The sequence below is a fragment of the Ochlerotatus camptorhynchus genome, unplaced genomic scaffold (genome assembly GCF_037179485.1).
Source record: "Ochlerotatus camptorhynchus isolate MF236.1 unplaced genomic scaffold, CSIRO-AGI_Acam_v1.1 ptg000213l, whole genome shotgun sequence".
NCBI classification, from domain to species: Eukaryota; Metazoa; Arthropoda; class Insecta; order Diptera; family Culicidae; genus Ochlerotatus; species Ochlerotatus camptorhynchus.
The window spans coordinates 4,339,325-4,358,944 of NW_027040703.1; the positions used below are offsets into that span (position 1 = coordinate 4,339,325).

The window sequence follows — 19,620 nt, forward strand, 5'->3', positions numbered from 1 at the left end:
AACTACTTGCATGCCATGCCATGTGTCTTCATACGCACCATTTCGGATACGATTCCAATTACAGCCGTCCGTCGCCATCCACCCCCTTCCAAAACTCCCGTGCTTATAAATAGCATCAACATGGAAGTAGACCAGGACAATTCCGGCAACGACTACGTCGACATCACCGATGACGCCGCCGCCACCACTATCCATCGATAATGCCATCGTTGTCGTCGTCTTCATCGTCGTCGCCGTCGCCGCCGACGACGTCGTTGTCGTGAAAAGAAAAATACACCCGAAAACCATAACAAAAACAACGCCAATACCAGGACACGTCGTACCTACTGCCTCAACCCACCACACCGCCCGCCGACGTCCCACCCACACAGGCAAAATCACCCTCCAGTTCGAGTCACTCGGCTTCCAAGAACAAGGAAAAACCCAAATAAAACGTTTTCTCCATCATGTTCCTGTGCACCACCATAGAGAGAGAGAGAGTGAGAGAGAAAAAGTCATCATCGCCATCATCGCCATCATCATCCCGTCCAACTAGTGGTAGTCATAGTTTAGTGGTGGTAGTACCAGTAGTAGTAGTTTCTGATTCCCCCTAAAAATCCTTCGGTCGCTGGTGTCAGCAGTTTTTCCCTACTGTTGCTGCTTCTGCGACAAAGATTCTCCGTTCCGAGAATCGGAAATTTTTCGGAGGAAAAACAGCACCACTGAACTTGAACTTTTCCGCCACCACCGCCGCCACACTAGTAAATGCGTCCATGGATGTGTGAGTGTGCTTGCTGGAGCTCGTCTTACTACTTCGTCGTCCGTCGTCCTACTCGGCGACTGGGAAAAGCAAAAGGACGCCACTTTTACCTTCTATTTTGTTCGTTAATTCGCTTACGGGCCATCCATAAATGACGTCGCATATTTTTGACTAATACGACTAATACGTCATTTATGAATGCTCACTTACTTGAATTGGATTGGGTTGGAATTTGCATGTGTGTGTGTGAGTAGTACGCGCGCGGAAAACACGTTGTTTTTCGTTGTTTTAGGTTCTCAACCTGCCGATGCCGATTTCTGTGCGATGCACAAACCGGGAAAACCGTCCAAGAGCTGGCTCCGTTTGAACTTAGTTTGAGCATTTTTCTCTGAGTTTGTTGATTCTGCCTTGTGTGTCAGGGCTGGAGTAATGAACAGCTGGCACTCAACAGCGATGGTGCTTCACAGTAATTACATTTACATTCGATTGGGAAAAACTAAAAATTCAAACAGAAAAAAATGCCGATTTTGGTGCTTAACAGAGACTGTCAAATTGACCCTAAACAGGATCAATGGCAATTAATCGTGGAAAAGGTGTGGCTTAAATTAAAAAATTACCACCAAAGAGTTGAAAATGGAATGCTAGTAAACGATAAGACGGAGCACCGTAGACTGGTGAACGTCATCGACCGTACAAACGACCCATATTGTCAGCACTGTACGGTAGGAATCGAGACTTTGCAACATAAGTTTTGCGAGTGCCCTCGAGTTGCTGCAGCTTGGGCACACACCCAGCGAAAATTGACGAAGACGCTCGGCTGCTGGCAGAGGCTGAGCTTCGACGATCTTGTACGGCCAATCTTGGGTAACATGACAACAGCGATAAGAAATTATATTTTAAAAACGTTCATTAAGTACATCAACTTTGTTAATGTGAATACTAATAATAGAATCGATGTATGCGAGCTAGATTTCATTTTGAGTCTAGAATTTTTTATAGCTTTTAAATATCTTGAATATGTTATTTATTGCAAGACCTAAATAAACCATATTTTACAAAAAACTAAGATCATTGAAATAATTTCTGAGCAACCAGGCATCATATAAAAGAAAAACTTCATGATGTAAAAGACGCAAGCGCTTTCATGAACTTCTGTGAAGATCCATGGATTTCTATGAAGTTCTATAATATACTATCAAAATCTCAGAACTACTATGATGTTCCCTCTCACTTCTTTGAAATTACCTAACATTCAATGATACTCCCTGAAACTAAAAAAAAAAATTTTCTATGCAGTTCACTGTTTTCTAAAACGTTTTTCGATTTTCTATAAAATATTCTCAAACTTCTCAGAAGCTACCAACATTTTTGTAAAATTCCCTAATTTCTATTGAATCTTCTCAACTTCTATGAAGTTTCCTGAACATTTAGGAGAAACATCTGCAATACATCCAAAGAAATTTGAAACAGAGTCCCATTTGTGATTCAAACCCGCTCAGAAATAAAACCGAATAGTATAGCAGTTGCAAAATAGTGCTCGAATAATGAAACTACAACTCAGCATCGCGAGGGGTGCGTTTCTGTTCTAGTTTCAAATTGAAACAGGCCTTATAAAATACAACCGCATAGCAAACGACCTAACATATACGCTCGCTATAATTTCACCGAGGGGTGATTCATCTTTGACAATAGATGCTTATCACTTTTATGGCTCATTCATAATTTGTGACAGTCAGCTTTTAATTTGTTTTCAAAAGTGACAGGTGAAAAATCACCATTCCTACCAAGCCCCTACATGTTCCCGGACAGACCAAGGAGAAAGTCTCACAGGATCAGGACTAGGCCAAGCTGAACCAGAAATATAAGTACTACCAGAAGATGCTCGAACTGCAAAAGGGAAATCCCTATTTGCAGAATGAAAGAATGGTGGATTTGGAGAATTAGTTCGAAGATTGCAACGCTCGGGAGTTAAGACATATTTGGGAAGCGCAAATAGCGACTCATAGTCATCAGCTGCGCACGTTCAACACGAAGCTGGACGAGATGATTGGCCGCCAGAAGCGAATAAACACGGACTGATCTCGGTTCAGGGTGGAGCAAGTGCGCCACCACCTCACGTTACACAACAGCAACCGGGAGGTGCACCCCAGATCTCTTCGCACTATTCAGCGTCACGGAGTTGATGCGTTACTGCGAAACCAGAACGTGCATGTTCAAACGGTTACCGAGATCCGGTCGATTTTAGACGAAATGGATGCCCGAGTGGATTCGTTTCTGAACAACCAGACCATATTACACTATTGGGAATGTCTCTTCCTTTCATGCCTTCGGCTTCAATTCACAGTTCCCTTCGAATATTATCACGCTCTGTTCGAACTTTAGTCAAATGCTGGAAAGCTCACTTTTTGTGGACCATATTTTTGCGTGGCACTCATCAACGTAACATTTTACAGGCATTTTCGTTTACCTGAAAAATTAGGACAATTCTTAATAATGAATAAAATTAAATTGGGAATAAAAAGAAGACCGATTTTCTCCTAAATCTCACCAATACAAGTGGACGAACATTTCAACAAATTTATTGAAATTTGGGGCAAGTTCGAACGAGAATTTTCACAACAGGGTGTCTACTACCTTAAAAAACCTGGAATATTCAGGGAATTAATTATTTCCAAGAAAAACCAAAAATTGTCAGGGAATTTTGAAATCCTAGCATAGAGCAATTCCTTAAAATTAGCTTAGAATATATTGAAGTACGCCAGGGATCCTTCCAATGAATTTCAAAACATGTTTTAATACAACCAACTTTATTTTCCTCGGTAGTCACTCAATTAGCATAATAATTCTGCAGTGGTTTATCTGCAGTAACTATAAATTTTGAAACTTGAATTGGTTTTTTTTTGTAGGGTTGTGAAACATGGATAATTTCTACGGATTTTAAACTATAGAATTTTTTTGAAACTCCTCTTGGAAAATCTGTCAATAAGCTGGAACAAAAATAAATACTTAAGACTTCGGACATTTTCTAAGGTCCCATGGATTTTAATGAACGAATTTAATTATAATCTCCAAGGAACTGTTTTGGATAGCCGGCTTACCTCCGTCGATACGTGGTGGCAGTGCAGCATCCGTACCGACTCCAACACTGCTTGATCCGTCAAAACGTTAGGACTAACGTGAAGGCACATTACCCATACCCTTCGATTTCAGTTCACAGTTCCTCCGATAGAACCTGGTGTCCCGTTGAAGAAAACGTCGAATACTGTCACTAATCGCAACGCTGTCCGATCCGCTTGGATTGATTGGTGCCACGACTTCGTCTGCCAAGATCTTCAAGCAGCAGCTTTGAACGTTGCAAGACGAGAATGGCAATCGGTTGGACAGGGATCAACCAGTACAATGGTGGGTGAGGATTGGCGGAAATTTCACGAAAAACTCCCATTGTTGAATGAAATTCGAATCGATCGCTGTGTCATCATTCCCAAGGCAGTAATAGTGGAAATACACTGCTTTTCAGACGCTTCGAATAAGGCGTATGGTGGTTGCGTCTACATACGAAGTCAGGATTCCAGCGGAACACTCAAGGTTCGACTCTTATCATGCCGATCCAAGGTGGCTCCACTCCGTTGCCAGTCTATTCCACGATTAGACCTCTGTGGCGCGCTCTTATCGTCCCAGTTGTACGAAAAGGTCAGACTTTCTTCTGGACAGATTCAACATGTGTGCTGCGTTGAAACAAGTCTACGCCAGCAACATGTACCACGTTCGTTGCCAACAGAGAAACACGCGCCTGGTACAGTCAACCCAGCGGACCTAATACCGATTGGAGTGTCACCCGAAGATATCGTCGACAATGAACTTTGGTGGGAAGGTCCGAATTGGCTGAAGGAGGTTCCAGAAGCATGGCCTGGTGCTGTCGAAGAAATCTCAGAAGCAGAAGAGGAAGTCGTCGCATCGTAGCACCTTATACTGGCTTCGACTCATGAAACTCCTACGAATACCAGTATCAAGTCGTCCCGCAAATGAATTCCTCAACACTGCATAACTCAAAACTGCTGAAAACGCAGTGCTCTGGAACGTCCAACGAGAGGTCTTCGCAGAGAAATTGAAGGGTTTATCGAGGGGAGAGTTTGTACCGAGGAAGTCCCCGTTGAGCTGGTTTCACCCGTTCGTCTGCAAGGATGGACTAATCAGAGTAGGAGGTCGACTGAAGGATTCTGATGAATTTAAGAGCACCAAGCACCCTCCAGTTCTACCAGCACGGCACCAGTTAACCCGGTTGATTCTCCGTTGATTTCACGAGCGATTACTGCATACTGGCCCACAACTGCTACTGGGAGCAGTCCGGTTGCATTTCTGTCCACTTGGTGGAAGAAATGTAGCAAGGGAGATAGCAGTTCATGGGTGAATTACCGTCATCCCGCGTCACTGTTTCACGTCCGTTCACTAAAACAGGAGTAGATTACTTCGGCTCTGTCTACATCCGACCAGCCCCCAGACGAGCTGCAGTGAAGGCCTAGGAATCGGTGTTCATTTGCCTCTGTACCAAAGCAGTACACCTGGAACTGGTCTCCGATCTTTCGACGGATCGTTTTTAGCAAGTCTTGCGACGGTTCGTTTCACGGAGAGGAAAGTGTTCGGACATCTATTCCAACAACGGTACGAACTTCGTCGGAGTCCGGAACAAGCTAGCAGTACTATACAATTTGCTGAGTGATCATACCCATCGTGATCGAATCACTAGTGAACTGGCTAAGGACGGAATTCAGTGGCACTTTGATCCACCTAGCGCACCACATTTCGGAGGACTCTGGGAGGCAGCAGTCCAGTCAGCTAAGAATCATCCCATCAAGGTGATAGGAGAGAACCCAGCGTAATCGGAAGATTCCTATACACTACTTACACAGGTTGAGGCCTGTCTAAATTCCCGTCCGTTGACATCGATGTCGGATGATCCAAATGATTTGGAACCTTTGAAACCAGCACATTTTTTGGTTGGTTCTTCACTGCAGGCCCTCCTGGCACTGAATTCACGTCAATCGCACCGAATCGACTGACCAGCTGATGCAACAAAAAATGCAGCACTTTTGGATCAGGTGACGCCGCGAATACCTGAGTAAACTGCAAGGTAGGACCATGCGATGGAAAGGCAGTTCATGTGGAGGTAGGCAAGCTCGTCGTCATTAAGGATGATAACCTTCCGCCTATGCGTTGGGAAATGGGAAGAATCGTCGCTGTACAAGAGTTGTAACGTTAAAGACTGCCTGAGAACTTAAACGTCCGGTGGAGAAAATTTGCATTCCTCCTTCGATACGTGGTGGCAGTGGAGCATCCGTGCCGACTCCAACACTGCTTGGGGACTCGGTTTCTCGGGGTAAATTTATTGCCTGTTGTAGCTTAGAGGCTGTTATTGGTGGTTCTTAGGGGAAAAACGGGGTGTGGAATTCCAGAGAGTATTCTTCTTACAAAAACACAAAAAGATGCACTCGCGGATTGGACAAACACTAGCCTATAAAAACTACATTTATTAAAACTTTACAAGACAATTTACCTTTCACAACAAACTTAAAGGCTAATAAATTAAATTGTTCATGCTCGATAGGAAATCCAACCGTCCTATACGGTGACCGAAACCAACTGATCTCCCGTCTCCCGATCTGGTCATCGCTTGACCTATGGTCGCCTAGCCCACATCTCCCTCTCGCGCTGTGCAGAAGTCTACCTACAGTCCGCGAACACCGGTAATTCCTGTAGTTGTCCTCTAGGCACCTGCGACTATCGATTCCATTCAGTATGAAACGATGATAACGATCGCTGCAATCCCCTACCTCGTATGGACATCTCATTTGGCGCTCTCCCGACCGAGCGTAGGTAATAGTGATGCTGTAAAATAGCCGTTGTTTCCTCTTTTTCGTTTCCATCAGCCATGCAGCAGAATAGATTACGATCCAGGGTTGCAGTTTCTGGGTGGTTCAGTCCCAAACAAACTGTATAGATAATTTCAAGAGAAAAATATTTAGTAAAACTTAAAGTGAAATCCTAGGCTTTCTTCTAAGTGAGTGCTGTTGAACTTAAGACTCCAGGTGAAACGTAAGAAGAATTTCAAATTAGTTTTGAGTAGAATTCCAAGGCACCATTGATCGTAATTGTTGTGTGATATAAGGAGCTCGGTGTCCTAGTTACGATCGATTTGGCTTATTGAACAGAACATTATGGGTTCAATCTCAATCTCCTTCACATTACAGAGTAAACAAGCACGTAAAATAAATAATAATCGCGTTTTAGGAAAAACGTGTTGATCGAATTCTATAAAAAATTGTTTTTTGAAATAAGGAGCCCGGTGGCCTTGTAGCGACCGATTTTGCTTGCTGAGCAGAAAATCATGAGGTTCAATCCCAAGCTCCTTTACATTATAGCAGGGCTGGTAGTGAGTCACTTTTTAGTGACTTTGTCACTTTTTTTATGCCAGTCACTAAAAAGTCTCTTTTTTTAAGGTCAAATCACTAAAGTCACTTTTTCTTGTAATCAGTCACTATTTTCAACTATTTTAGCCTGAATTTATTTCAATATTGATCATTTTTTGCTTTGTGACGTTTAATCGTCTTTCTCTATCTACAGGCTGTCTACTCATTTTTCTAAATAAAATTTCCTGAGTTTACCAGGTTTTCCCAGAACTTTAACGGATTAATTCAAGGCTTATAATAAGAAAGCTTTTTTTTAAATGCGTTCAAAATATGCTTTTTCTGGAAGATCAACAGTAATTAACCCAAGCGTTTTTAAGACATGGCAATCAGTTTTAAAGAAACAAGTTTCTAATCAAATCCAATGAATGTTGAACTTAATTTTTCACTGTTCACAGTTTAAAAAAAAACGTACTTATTTTGAGTAAGTCCAAAATCTAAAAATATTCAATGTCTTGTAGTTTCGTATTCCATGTACAAGTTCATGATATTGAAAATTTTCAAAGTGCCTGAATTAAGGAATATATTAAATGATTTATTTCAAGTTCGTAATTAACTTTATCAAATATTAGAGATCTTCATTGCAGTCCCATTAACTTCACAACAATTGTAGGAACTTTGACGAAGTTCTAAGGAATGAAAGGAAATTCTGAGAATTTCAGTTAAGCTGCAAACTGCGGAAACATAAGGGAAGTTAACACACTGAAATTATGGGGAACTTACAGGAAGCTTTAAGATCCTCAAATCGGTTCTTTTAACATTCTATAATTTTCAGAAACTATTATGAAGTTCCGAGAATTTCAGAGCACATCACAGGTGTTAAGCAAACTTGAGAAATATAGAAACCTTGAGGGGTATTGTGCAAATTTAAAAAAAATCTAAGCACATCAGAAAAGCTAGATCTAGAGATCTTTGGGGAATTTCAGATCTTAAGAGCAGTCCCATGACTTTAGTGCAGACTTTTTAGAGCAGTTTAAATATCTATAATCGTAAATTTAGGAAAATTCAGAACCCTCAAGATGTTCCGAGAATTTCAAGGAAGTACATAGACCATCAGATAATTTATGAAAACTTCATAAATATTTCAGGAACTTCACAGAAGTCCAAAGAATTTCTCTTTCTTATCTTCAATAGAATTGAGAGCTTTAGGGAAGCTTCGCGAACATCAAGACAGATCAGAGAATCAAAGGGCAGTTCAAATAATTTAATGAAAATTGTAGAAACCTTAAAGAAGTTCCAGAAACTTCAACAAAGCTCCGATAGAACTTCTGGAACGTGATAAAAAGAGAGTATTTTAAGGGTGTTATATCATGAAAATTTCAAGAACTTTAAAAAATACGAAAGTTTAGCTAAGTTGATTAGAGAATATCAACGAAGTTCCGTTCATTTAAAAAAATGCGAGAACTATTTTAGCAAGCAGCGATAAATATCTTCAAGAAATTCCAGAGAACTTAGAATTTAGATAGTTTCCTGATATTCAGCGAAGTTCCGAGTACTTCGAGGACGATCAAATAGCTTCAGAATAATCCCATTAACTTAAGCAAATTTGCAGCGACTTACAAGGAGTTTCGTGGAATTATGGGGTATTCCAAGAATTCTATGATTGATCTAAAAACGTCAGGGAATTTTAAACAAACAAATTTAGAGAACTTCAGGCAAGCAAAGTTCAGGAAAAATAAGTGAGCGTTTTAATGGCTAGAATACTAAAGGAAAATTGTCCAAACTTCAAGGCAAATCAGTTAATTTCAGTAAAGTTGTGGGTTGTTAAAAAATACTGATAAATTCAGGGCAACCTAGAGAACTTTAAAGAAATTCGTTTAGGCAATTTTAATAACACTCGGAAAGTCTAAACTATTGAAGAAGTTTTAAATTAGTGTCTTTTTAATGGAAGCTTCATGAACTTCAGTGAAACTCATAAAACTATACTAATTATTTCATTCTAATTTCATGAAAATTGCGGGAGCCCAAAAGTTCCAGAAATTTAGAAAAACTTCGAAAACTTCACAGAAGGACAGTGGTATTCAGAAACATTTCGAGAACTTCATAGGAAAAATTTGGAAGTTCTCAGAATAGTCCATTTCATATTCAACGGAAATTTCGATGAAGCTATCCTTCGAATTCAATTTTCTTTTAGTTTTTAGCGGAATTATCTTGATATTCTCCACAATAAGACACCCTTTGGAAAGATTATCAGAATATGAATTCATTTCAGATTTCCTTTTGAATCTCACTCCTTCCCTTGGAATTCTACTCACATTGAAAGTCTCCTAAGAATTCATTGGCATTTCTGCTCACAATTTCCTTAGATTTCTTCTCATAATTTGTTTGGAAAACTCTTTTGAATTTATTTTACGAATTCCTTTGAAGATGTCCTGGAGTTATTCTCAGATTTAATTGTAATCCTTCTTTTAGTATTTTCAAAAAAAATCCAAGGGCTTATGCTCCGAATTTGTTTTCTCCCACACACTTTATGAAATTATTCTCAGAATGCCCTTGGAATTTTCCTTTGAAGTTCACAGGAGTTGTGCTCCTCAGAAATTCCTAAGAGTTTTCAATAAAATTTATTTTTAATTCAATTCAGGGTCACTTTTTAGTCACTATTTTTACAACTAACAGGCACTATTTAGTCACTTATTTCTTCAACATGGTCACTAAAATCACTATTTTTGACAGCAGTGTAAGTAGGCTTTCTTTCATAATACGATGTAAAACGTAAAGAATTGGGTTGCTTAGGGGTGTTGAGGTAAATACATATGCATTATCTGCATTAAAAATGGAACCGAAATCCAAAATTTCATCAATTTTGGTACACTGGAAATATTTTAAATAAGTAGGATTACATTAGCAAAAATCACCATCTTAGCGCCCCTTGGTGGGACTTTGTATGGGAGTGAGCTTTCAACGAATAGATTTAGTGTCAAGGATCAAACATTTAAATCTTGATTTAAAAATCGAGATTAATGTCTACGGGACCGATAAAAATACCGTTGTGCTCAGAAATCGAAGCTCCATCAGTTGATGCATAAAAATTTGTATATTTTTCGAATTTAAACAATCCAATTTCGTTTTGAGGGCCGGCTCCTACTCAAGGGCAGTTGTTGTAGTCGTTGTTGGTGGGGTCGCCGCCGGGATACCAACAAGTTGAACGGGAACTTGATCGTAATTGTTTTGTGATATAAGGAGCTCGGTGACCTAGTGGCGACCGATTATGCTTACTGAGCAGAAGACCGCTGGTTCAATGTCACGCTCGTTCGCGCTTGAATCGTTAGGACTCCAATTCAGAACATCGTTTGCCAAAACGAATTTTGCTGCAATCCCAACACTTTTGTCCAACATCCCAATGATTTCTCGTGGAAGTGCAGAGGTGTTCTCGGCTTTCATTAAAGCGAGTATTACGTCAATATATTCCTTCTTATTCCTTTATAGAGCAGCATTTGGACGTGACCGGCGCTGATATTGCCTAGTTTTAGATCACCAGTTTTTACACATTGAGGATGCTTCCTAGTCCCAAGCAACGTCTATTGGTTCTCTGTGTAATTAAAACTGATCTGGCATCAACGGAGTTGTCAATCATGCTCATGCTCACGCTCTTAATTTGTCATTTTTTTCCGATGTGTATTTTTTTAAGGCGTTTCAGTTTCCTACAACTTAGTTTCAGGCCGAGGGGGGCGACTCTATCTACGATGCAGGAAAAAATTCGCTTTGCTGTTGTGAGATGCGTGCACACTTATTAGATAAAAAGAAGATTGATGAAGATTTTGAAGATTTCATGCAAAAAGTTGGAGGGCGATGCAAGTAGATGGATATAGATGCAAGAGATGAAAAAAGATTTTTTCGTAGATTGATTTGCTAACGTGAGATATTCCGACCATCTAAAAATGAGATTTAGATGTGTTGCACCCCCTGTTTCAGGCATCATTTTGATGAGCCTATGATTTAATGAAAAATATAAAATACGCTATTTTGAAAAAAATAGGCAATAGTCAAAATGGTCTAATTCCGGCCAAACTTGGTTCTTTGTCCTTAGTGAACATTTATGCAACGTTAAATTTATGCGACGAGCTTATAAATTTGAGGAAAGTGTCGCAATCGACAAAAGTTCGACAATCGGTGTTCTAAGTAATCGTCCTCCAGGAAGGCCATAAGGTGAATATCGTTATTTATTTATTTATCACCGTCTTCGACTAGTCGTACAGACTGAATTATTTAACTTATAAACTAGAAATTACTACTAATCCTATTTCTAAAAACGTTTTTGGTCAAGTTAAAATCGAATTCGTCACAGACAACATTGAACAAGCGAAGACACGAATCAAAAGGGTTGTTGTAGCCGTAGTTTGTTCTGTGGTATGGGACTGCTATTAAAGCTGAGCTTCGAAACCGTCGAGGAGGAATGTTGAGCGGGATCTGTGCGAGAAGTTCAGGGCAATCTATAGATAGCCGCTGCATCGTTACTCGTCTGACAGATAGTGGTTCCAATCCTATGAGCTTGCATCGGTCAGAACAAGGAGGAAGATTGGTCGGATCGTTCCAAGGAAGTTGTCTCAGTGCAAACCGTAAAAACCTTTTCTGCACCCGTTCAATCGTGAGAACATGAGCTACATAATAAGGGGACCAAATCGGAGCAGCGTACTCCAGAATGCTACGAACCAACGAGCAATATAGAGTTTTTAAAGCGTGGATGTCTGTGAACTCGGAAGCGTGGCGACGGATGAATCCCAGCACAGAAAAAGCTTTGGCAGTGGTAATACTCACGGGTTCGTTGAATCTGAGCCTCGAATCGATGGTAACGCTGGACGACACACGTTCCAATGATGCAGTTTCCATTCTGTATTGATGAAGAATGGGGTTATTGCAGCGACCGAAGGTAATAACTTTGCACTTCATGGTATTGACCCGCATGCCGTTATCGCCACACCATACCAGTATAGTATCAATATCTTCTTGTAGGGCAATACAATCCGGAAGAGAAGCTATGACACAATACATTTTTAGGTCATCAGCGAATGAAAGCTTAAACGAGGAAAGCAGCAGACACAGGTCATTTATAAAAATGTTTAATATTAATGGTCCCAGAACGCTTCCTTGGAGTACACCAGACGTGATTTTAAAAGTGCGGGATCGACTCGAGTTGACCGCAACGTATGCAGTACGATCGCACAAGTACGAATGTATCCACTCTGTAATCCAATCTGGAAAACCTATGTGCTTCAGTTTTTCCACGGCTAGAATGTGGGGTACAGTGTCGAAGGCTTTCGCAAAGTCAACATACACCGCGTCAACTTGCCGCCTCTCTTCTACTTCGCGAGACAGTGCTGTGACGTAACACATGAGGTTCGTTGTTGTAGAACGATACTTCATAAAGCCATGCTGACCATCAAAGATTCAGAAGAGAAAGAGAAAGATTCAAACACTTTGCTGAGACAGCAAAGTATAGATACGCCGCGATAGTTTGTCACCTGATTACAGTTGCCAGTTTTGTGAATAGGAACGATGCAAGCAGCTTTCCAAGCTGTCGGAAAGGTTCTTTCGTGAAGTAATCGTTTGAATAAGCGAGCAATTGGTTTCGCTAGTTCTCTTGAACAGTTTTTCAGCAACAGGGGTGGTATTCCGTCCGTCCCAGGTCCTTTTTTGATGTCAAGCTCATCGATGACTTCTACTACTTCATTTGCGGAAAACTGAATAACGGGTAGGTTGATGTTGCGCGAAGGAACGTGAGCAAAACAATCGCGCCTTGGTACAGGTGACACTTTACTAAAAACGCTCTCGAAGAACATGGCGAAAAGGTTTGCAGCATCCACATTTGTATTAGCCTGGGCATCATTGAAGGTAACGTTGCATGGGATGCGAGAAGATGCTTGCCGCTTTTTCACGAAATCCCAGAAGCACGATGGGTTTTGTCTTACGCTGTCCTGGATCCTGAGTAAGTAGGTCTATACAGAGATTGAAACTGTAAATTCTGTTTCATTCAATATGGAAACCTATCCCCAAGCTTCATCAACCTATGTGATTCTTTGTACAGCTTCTCTAGTGCAGATCACTCAGCAGAATAAGCAACTACGAATTGTGCGGTCTTTCTAATCCATCCGGAAACAGATCTGATTATTTATTTACAACGCAAAAGTCTAAAACGGTGCAAACGGTGCAATTCAAGTAATGCAGCCATCTAGACGCTACTGATTGAATCTCTGCTTCCAGATTCAGAAATAAAATATACTCAAGCAACAAGCTTCAGAGAAGTGATGAAATATATTGAATTTTTCATTCAATCACGGTTCAACTCCAGCACGGGACGCGGGACAAATTGCCACAACTCTCACGCACTTTGCATTTTCCCATGTCATCGGTAGGCAGTGACAAATGACGGCGGTGCAGGGAAAGAACCAAGCCGTGATTTCCATCTGAGCCAGGTGATTTGATTCCCCAAACTGTGCCCAGCCGGTACAAACATACCAACCGATATGGAAATTCAATGAGAACGACAACGACGTCGCCGCGACGCTGAAAATGTGTCTATCAAGAGCACTTTCCGATACAGCTCCAAGGGTTTTCGTTCTCGTCAACACCGACGCCCGTCAACGGAACACGCAATCCGAACGTGCCAGGAATAACTCCCGCCGCCACCTTTGCCGCAGCCACCCTCACTGTGCAGCCATTTTCACGTGTCATCCCGTTTTCGACAATATTTTTAATATTCATGGATGAGTTCACCTGAATTTGATGATGTATCGAACGCCCTCACCGCGTGTGATTGCTTCGTCTCGTATTCTTCTTCTGGTGGTGGATGTTTTAGCTTTGCCACTTTTTTCTCTCTCTCTCTCTCTCTCTAGCAAAGATTGCGGCTTTCGGGGGAAAATATTTGCTTTTCATGACTGGGATTAAAAAAGAAACTCGGGAAGTGAAAAGTCTCCTGTCTGACGACTTCTCGGAAGCCATCCGTCCGGGCGTCAGGTGGAAGGTCCTTGTGACATGTTTGTCTATTTACCGAGACAGTAGCGAATTCGTAATGTTTTCCTCCTTTATACCTACCAACTCAGCGCCTCTCTGCCACACATAATTGGGAATACATTTTGGCGCGAACTTTCACGGTGGTGTGAGCTTTTGGTGTTTGGGGAGCGTAGGCTTCAAACAAAGCGAAAGCCGGTGCAAAGGAAAATCGTGAAAGAAAAGCAATCTTCCAAATGCAAAATCGTTTTCTTCCCGTGGTGGCTGGGAGCTGGTGGATGGCATTCACATACCGCAAGCATGCCTAATCCTCGTCGCACTCACGCATAAGCGTATAGGAACACCGAGAGCCCGCCGAACGTGATCTAGGATAAAAATAAAAATTCACTTCGCGCGAGATAAGAGCACGGGAGCAACAGCAGCCTCAAATTGGTGTGGATTGGAGTGTAGAAGGAAAATAAAATAAATTGTAAATTGAAAACGTAACTCATGCGAAATATTATTTTCTGAAATTCAATTTTTTTTTTCAACCAACGACGACCGAGACTCCTTCTGGATGCTGGGAGGTGTCTGCAGTCGGGCGCTATGCTAAAGTTTCCCTGATAGAATTTTTCGATGGAAGTGTTAAAGATGCTGAGATTTTTGCGAAAACGATGTTTAAAGTCAATGTTGATAACAAATACAGATGCCCGTTATTATTGTTAATTTTAGAAACTGCACACATTTAGATTTTTCTTAGAACTTTTTTCAAACTTCATCTTTCTTCATTCTCAGAAAGTTCTTGTTTTGGCTTTCTTCAGATGCTAATTCAAGCATTCCCCGGAACTTTCTTTCGAGCTGCCAAGGCCGTTCTGAGTCCAAAAGTTTAAATTTTCGCTTTCGAAAATAAAATATAAAATATAAAATTAACTGAAATAGTAAATACCGTTTATTAAAAACCTTTGATAGCGATAAGCTTCAAAAACAATCTGGCAACGCTGGGCAGAAGTTTGAAATCTAATCCAGATAAGCATTCCAAACGGTCCTATATGCTTTGGCCGATTCTCTTCATCGCCTTCCACTTTCGTTAATACACAGACAAACAGACGTAACTCTTGGAAAAAGTTTTTTCTTGAAAACATATTAGCTCAAAACATATGACCTCAGTAACGACATCTCTCGGGCTACTCGCGGAGAACAAGCTTGCTCGACTCGCAAACAATATTGCATAAAAGTTCTATAGCATGTATAGAAACGTCAAAGTGATCCGATGCCAGCGCTGCGGCGAGTAGTTCGCAGAACTGATAATATTCAAATCAACCGTTAAATGCGTGAACGAAGATACCCAATGAAGTTTTATGTCTGTTTGTCTGTGGTTAATAACTCAGCTTTGGAACGTTTTGAAATGTTCATCAAGTAGTAAGTAAAAATATTTCCCGATTCCCAGGAATTCCCAGGAAGAGCCATTAGCAGTTTCTTGATTCCCGGGTTGCCAGAATTGGCCAGGAAATGTAAACACTAGTTTGGTCATAGTTTTAGTTGCTGTCTTCCGAAATGTTATTTATTAGGCGAAGACCAACTTAATTTGTCTAAAATTGATCCAAAATATGCAATTTGGATTCTGGACATATAAGCTTTGCAATTTCAAACCTTTGACTCTGATAATGTAAAAAAGTAGTACGGTTCCTAAACATTGGACCTTAAATTCCTAAAGATCTTGGATTTGAACAAATTTCAGCTGGGATTTCAGCTGGGATTTCAGCCTGGGTTGCTTCCACTCACTTCCTATGAAAACACGTTTTTCGGAATTATGAAATCATTAGATCAGAACATCGGTGGAATGAATTCTGGTGATAACGACTACCGCTTAGCTTGGCACCCAACGTGGGGCTATATATTTTCAGAATTTACTTGGCGCTTATTGGGGAATTGTACATTTTTTAATTTCTTTCTTTCATTTGGTAAATTATATACACACTGTACATACATAAAATAAGGCAATACATTATTATTATTATTATTATTATTATTATTATTTTTCTTATATGCGGTATAGTTTCATACATCAATCTCGTATACATATCATAGAATAAAACATTAACTTAAGTGAACGACTGTCTAGGAATTTGTTAATTTATTTGTGACCTCATTGTCCTCAAACGTAAATTTACAAAATGCAGTATCCACACGCTGATTATTTGACGACTGAAGAAATTAATTATGAGCTTAAGTTGCGAAATCATTTAGAGGAGATTGGAAAGGATGATCAAACAAAACTTCGGTTGTTGCGTAGGCTGTTTCAAACAGATCAGAAAGAGAAAAGGGAGTACAGACCTCCGTACAAATTTGAACAGGAGGTTGACAGGATTGTGAATCGTGTTCAACAAATTCAACAGGCACTCGAGGAAAAAGAAGATCCGTCGTTAGTGTCCCGGTTAAGGCATTATTACCTTCGGGTTAAAAGGGAAGAGACGGATGACAAAGAAATGGAGCTTCATCGCAAAGAACTTCTTAAATCGATTAAGGAGACTTTATGGAGTTTGACCGACAAACCCTCAGGTGACGAGGTAGGTGCAACTGGAGATGGAAATCCGTCAAATCAGGACGATGGAACGAAGCAGAAAATGGGTGCAATTTCGAAAAATCCAGCATCACAACATAAACAGGACATAACCTCAAACGGTAAGAAAGATGCCCAGCAGAGAGTACCATACCATACGAAGAGTTGGTACGTAAACATGAGACCATTCTACAACGACTGAAACCCCAGGGTAGCCACGACCATCAGAAGGAATCGGAAGATCGGAAACGCACGGAACAGGTTAAGAGAAATAGGAAGATGCCAGCTAGAGACGTTGACACGGAGAACGACAGCAGTGAGTTTGAAACGGTGGATCAAAATTGCAATAGATATAGTACCCGGAGTAGTAGACGGAACGAAACTCGAGGAGGCAAGAGTCCTAGGTCGAAACGCGACCAGGAATATACAACAGATGAATCCAGCAGCGAATACGGAGAACCGCAGCGATCCAACCGAGGACATCAGGGTGATGAATATCGGTGGCATGGCAGGCATCAAGGAACTGGCAGCCAACGGAACCAGCATCAACGAGATGACGAACGGTACAGATACAGGCGAAGAAGTCCTAGCGGTAACCGATGTTGTACAAGAAGCTCCTTTACGTCTGATGGACATAGGGGTAGGAATTTTCAGCAATCTCGAAGGATTGAGCACTGGAAGCTCTCCTTTTCAGGGGACAACAGAACAGCATCCATACAAAATTTCCTCTACAAGTTGAAGAAGATAGCAGAACGAGAAAGAAACTCTCAGCGGAGTTTAATTCGAGACATACACTTGATCTTGGAGGGTCAGGCATCGGACTGGTTTTTTACATACGTGGACGAATTCGAGGATTGGAATGACTTCGAGGAGAAAATCAGGTTTCGGTTCGGGAATCCAAATCAGGATCAAGGAATTCGACAACGGATCCACGAGCGGAAACAACACAGGGGTGAATCTTTTAGTGCATTTGTATCGGAGATAGAATGGCTTAACAAAATGCTCTCGAAACCGCTTTCGAAACGACGGAAGTTCGAAGTTGTCTGGGACAATATGCGCCCACTTATCGCTCAAAAACCTCCATTATTCGAATACGAGACTTGGAACATCTAGCCAATAGCCAATAGGACCGTTGCTATGATGTTATCGTTCGAACCGAGACTTGGCTCGATTCTCGGACGCTCTCCAGCCATGTGTTCGGACGCGAGTATGAAGCCTTTCGCTGCGACCGAAATCCTAAAAACAGTCGGAAATCTAATGGAGGTGGTGTTCTTGTGGCAGTCCGTTCCGGTTTGAAGACGAGAGCTTTAGAAAATGACGCGTGGTACTGTGTGGAACAAGCATGGGTTGCCGTTGAACTGAGTGATCGCACAATGTACTTATGTGCGGTGTACATTGCTCCTGACCGTGTTCGTGACAACGAACTTATCGAAACCCATTGTCGGTCCGTTTTCGCCGTAATGGAAACTGCAATTCCTTGCTTGTTTATTAATTTATTTGATAAGGCTCAACCGAATTAACTTTACAGAGCCGAGAATTCTTGGTCTCTATACAATACATCTTAAAACTATAGTCAAAAGGTACAACACAATAAATACTTTATCTTCCGCTATCCAAAAAGCCTCCTCCATCATAACTGGAGCCGCTTCTAGTAGTTTCATTGTATGGGAAATTGTTGTACGCCAACGAGGGTCAGAGCGCGTCCATTGCAGCAATGGACGCAAAACGTGGTCAGTACTCACACACTCATCACGAAACGGTTGTTTTCCAAAGTCGACGACGCATCGACCGAAAGAACTGCTGATGAAGAACAATGAGGAGGACCACACAATGGTTGCTGCCGCGAAAACAGACGATCGCGTGGCACACATCGAGAGTGGCCTGCTTTTGTCGACAACCGAGTGAACACTGAAACTGCAATTCCAGTTGATGAGATAATTATTCTGGGTGACTTCAATCTAGCTGGTGTTTCGGGAAAACCATCTCACAGTGACTTTCTCTATCCAGAACCTGTACGCTCTGTATTTCATACAGGATCAGTTAGCCTTCTCGATAGCTATAGTGCAGCAAAGCTATCTCAAATCAATGACGCAGTTAACGAGAACAATCGAAGCTTAGACCTCTGTTTCGTTAGCGCTTAGCGCTCACTAGTAAAGCAAGTTCCTCATCATCCTCATTTGGTTGTCACTGTCCAAGATAGTCACGTTCGGGATTTTGAAGACATTTCCACAAACGTGTCATACGATTTTCGGAAAGCTGATCATACTAGTATCATCGACGTGCTGTCTAGCATAGACTGGGGAAGCGTCCTGGACCCTGATAACGTTGAAACCGCTGCGCAAACTTTTTCACATGTCTTGGTGTATGCCATTGACAGACACGTTCCAAAGAGAGTTCACCGAAAAGGGTCACACCTTCCTTGGCAGACGAGCCAATTTCGAAAGTTGAAATCGACCAAGCGAGCGGCACTAAGGAAATTCACCAATTATCGTACGCTGTCGCTGAAACATCATTACGTTAGGCTCAATCATGAGTTCAAGCGAGTTAGCTATCGATGCTATCCGCGATATCAACGTGAGATTCAGAGCAAACTCAAGTCACACCCGAAGTCCTTCTGGAACTACGTTAACGAGCAGCGCAAAGAGTCTTGCCTACCATCGTCAATGATGTTCAACGGAGAAGTTGCTTCCACCTCTCAGGAGATCTGTCGCTTGTTTTCAGACAAGTTTGCCAGCGTATTCTCTGATGAGATATTATCCGACGACCACGTTACCATAGCAGCTAGTAATGTAGCACTCTCCGGTCAAGCGTTGGGTGCAGATGATCTTAAAATCTATATCCGGATCCGTTCTATCGATGACTGTCACTTCCTCCAATGCACACTGGGCCAGGAACCGAAATTAGCAAGACAAAACCTCTAGCGCATTGGGTTTGCA

At 41.4% G+C, this 19,620-nt stretch overlaps 1 protein-coding gene across 2 annotated transcripts in view; it reads left to right on the forward strand.

Annotated features, from left to right (window-relative positions):
* The window catches only part of Tet (Ten-Eleven Translocation (TET) family protein), a 647,407-nt gene that overhangs the window by 37,290 nt on the left and 590,497 nt on the right, over positions 1-19,620 (forward strand). The gene's annotated exons all lie outside the window — the stretch shown is intronic.